Here is a 3,175-nt window from a genome sequence, read left to right as displayed (position 1 = left end):
AGGCATTTTTTGTTTTAAAGAAAATATATACTTTAATTTTAAAAATCATTTTTTACCCTTTTTTTTAAAAAAAGAAAAGAAAACAAAACAAACAAACAAATAAACAAACAAAAAAACCGAAGGAGCTCTCATAAGTTGCGGCTGAGCCCTATGAAAATATCACAGGTATTTTGGAAGCTTCTGGGCAAACAACAGAATTTGGAATGACTTGACTCATTTCTCTAGAAACTCATGACACTGATTAACACAGCCTGGCTAAGGTGGACAAAGTCTGCAAAGTTAGTGTAACTTGTGTTTCTGTAAAATAATTATTGTCCACATCCCACAACCTATGACGCTACCTCCAGCACCTGTGTTCGTCTCTAGTCTTGAACGGAACACAAGGCGGCTGGTAAGTACTTTAAAGCTGCCCTCGATCCCCCACCCCGCAGGGGGAGCCAGGGTCCACCTGCAGGCCTTTGAGAGCTAGCTAAGAGGCACAACGTTATTTCCTTCCACACAGACAGTGAGCTTTTATGGAGAAGGGTATAAATTGTGGATAGGCTACTGATAAACTCTGGATGCCAGACCCTTTGTATTTGTGAGACTAGCTGGAGGTCTGTGGATTATCTTCAAAAGATAACATATCTTTTTTTTTTTTTTTAAATTTAACATGAAACCATATTGAGACTCCATCTCCACAAAACCAGTACTGCATTCCGTCTTCTTGCATGGGCCTCTAAGGTGTGGCAGAGGGCAGGGTAGGTGGTGCTGATGGAGGTAGGTAGACAGACGGAGGAGGTGCTGGCCCTAGGAGATGCTGGATGATTCCGTGGCTCCTCCACCTGCCGCACGCACCAGGGGCTGTTCTATGACTCCACTGTGAGGTCCTGGAGTGAATCCTTCTGGAACTGCTTTGACAAGGTCAACATATTCCAGCTTGCAACTGTAGGTCCTCAACCTCCTGCAGCAGGGGGTTGGTTTTCAGTGCTAGCATCAGATTTTTTTTTTTCCTTTCCTAATTTCCAGGAGGAGGAGTTGCTTCTTTAGCTCATGAACCTGCTCATTCTTCATATCGATAGCATGGTGCAAACTCTCCAGCTCTGGCTCCCAGAGGAGGCTGGGACACCAATACTCCTGTCTGTGGTTCTGATGTTGGCTAACGGATCCTTACCTTGTTCATCTTGGCTCTGATGGCATCCAGTGGTGAGGCCAGTGTTGCATAGTCACTAAGAGCATCTTTCTCCTGTGTGTACAGTCTGTCCAGGACTTGCCCATCCTCCTTGCCTTCCATCCTTCCTTGTCCAGCATCTCCATGAGTTCTGTTTGTGCCTCTTCCACCTTTGCCTGGCTCTTGCCATGGCTGGATCACCTGTGCTTGCAGCCTGTCCTGCTTCTCAGTGACTCTGAACCACCCTCAACTGCCCTGAGCTGCTGTGGTTTCAACTTGGGCAGGCAGGACTGAGGTGGAACAGGCCAGCTGGCCCCACTTACCCCACCCACTGGACACAGACAGGGCTGAAGCATGCTGGGGGCAGCACTAGGGTTCAGCACTCTGCATCTGGAAGGGGAGTGGGCCCAGGAGGTACACAGCAAGGAAGTGGAGCAGGTAAGCCTTTCTACTCAGCAGGCTCTGGGGAGTGGATGTAACCAGCCGGGCGCTCATTGATGACCTACAGTCCAACACCTCTCACCTGCCCAAAACCTGACTGTGCATAAAGCCATCCAGGGATTCCACCGGGGCCAATATTTGGGGGGAAAACCAGAGACCTGAGACTGTTGGTGTGGGACATCGGTGCTGAGCCTGGCCAGGCGCAATAGTTCACTCTAGAGCAGGGTGGTCCATTTGTGGAGGCAGCACCCCAACAGTATATTGAGCAGGGGGACCGCAGGCTTCTAGTATGAGCTGGTGAGTGGACAGAAAGGACTAGACATGCACATGCTGTCTGCCTTGCAGTGACATCGAGGTTGTCCTTGCCATTGGCACCAGTGACTTAATCATCCGAGGCTTCATCCAGAATGTCACCCATGTACCAGAGCAACAAGTGTCAGTCATCTACCTGCCAGTGAGTAGGCTCCTTTGGAAGGAGACAAGGGTCTTCCAGACAGCTCCTGAGGGCAGTGGCCACTTGGTGGGTCATGTCACAATACTGCTGGAGTGTGGTATATAGCTAGGGCATGGGGAACTGCTTTTCACTGGGCATGTGCACTTGGGGGGGCATAGCTTGAATGTGCTGCATGGTTTAGTAACTTTCAAAGGATATGTAGGGATACAGAGGAGAGGAGCATAAAACTTTGTCGAGATCAATATGGAGCGACTTACAAGGTGACATGGTACTCTTCTCCTTCAAATGTGCCAAAGTTTGTGGCCTCAGTTGCTCAAATCCTGATAGAGGCTGCAGGCTGGTGGCATGGGCCAAGCCTGGAGCTGTAACTAGGAAGGTTTGTGCTATTTCTAACCCCATTAGGTTCCAGCCAAGTATACCCTGAACCACTGGGAATGGTATAAAATGGAAATTAAGGTCTTATATTTTTGTTGTAGAAAAGAAATGTCCATAGGAAACAAAAACCAGACAAATAGTTCTCAAGTTTGCTTCGTGAAGCAGAGCGTCAGGCCATTGGGCTGACCCAGCAGTAGCCAATAATGAAGACAAGCTGGGGTCTGAGGAGCGACCAAGGGTCCTGAAACAGTTTGTTTCTGAAACAGAGATGATGTCCCCTGGTCTAGTGCTTTGAGAAGAATGAGGCCATTCAAGCAGCCCAGGGCTCCCTCTGTGGCCCACGAGGGCCAGTGTTGGGTAGGTGACAAAGTGAGTTTTCATTTCATCCTCTTCACCCACATGGACAGCCACCTCTGTGAATTGGTAGGTGAGTGCCCTTTCAGGTGAACCAAGGACTCTGCTGAGGATGCCACCAAGGTCTGCAGAGATCCACCAAATGGGAGCAGGGAGAGGGCCCTTCTTCGTAGTGGCCCTCTGCAAAGCAGCCTAAGTGCTGGGGGAGAAAGGCAGCTGCCTGACTTCCCTGAGCAGGCCCACACAGCCCTGCCTTTAGTCTGAAGCTTAGCACTTAGAACCACAGCTCTCATTTGCGTCCCAAGGCTTCTACCCAGCCCAGGCCACCAGAGAGCTCAGAGTCACAGCCACACCGGTGTGAGCTTCCCAGGTATAGTGTTTCCCTATTTGTCATGAACTAT

The 3,175-nt window shown here is 49.5% G+C and overlaps 1 pseudogene; it reads left to right on the top strand.

The window, feature by feature from the left end:
* Nucleotides 1–331: 331 nt before the first annotated feature.
* Nucleotides 332–2,309, top strand: LOC114622369 (annotated as a pseudogene).
* The last annotated feature ends 866 nt before the right edge of the window (nucleotides 2,310–3,175 follow it).

Source organism: Grammomys surdaster, unplaced genomic scaffold, assembly GCF_004785775.1.
Source record: "Grammomys surdaster isolate TR1022 unplaced genomic scaffold, NIH_TR_1.0 188, whole genome shotgun sequence".
Classification (NCBI taxonomy): domain Eukaryota; kingdom Metazoa; phylum Chordata; class Mammalia; order Rodentia; family Muridae; genus Grammomys; species Grammomys surdaster.
The sequence above is the reverse complement of the archived record's forward strand: the minus strand, read 5'-3'. Positions and strand labels throughout refer to the sequence as shown.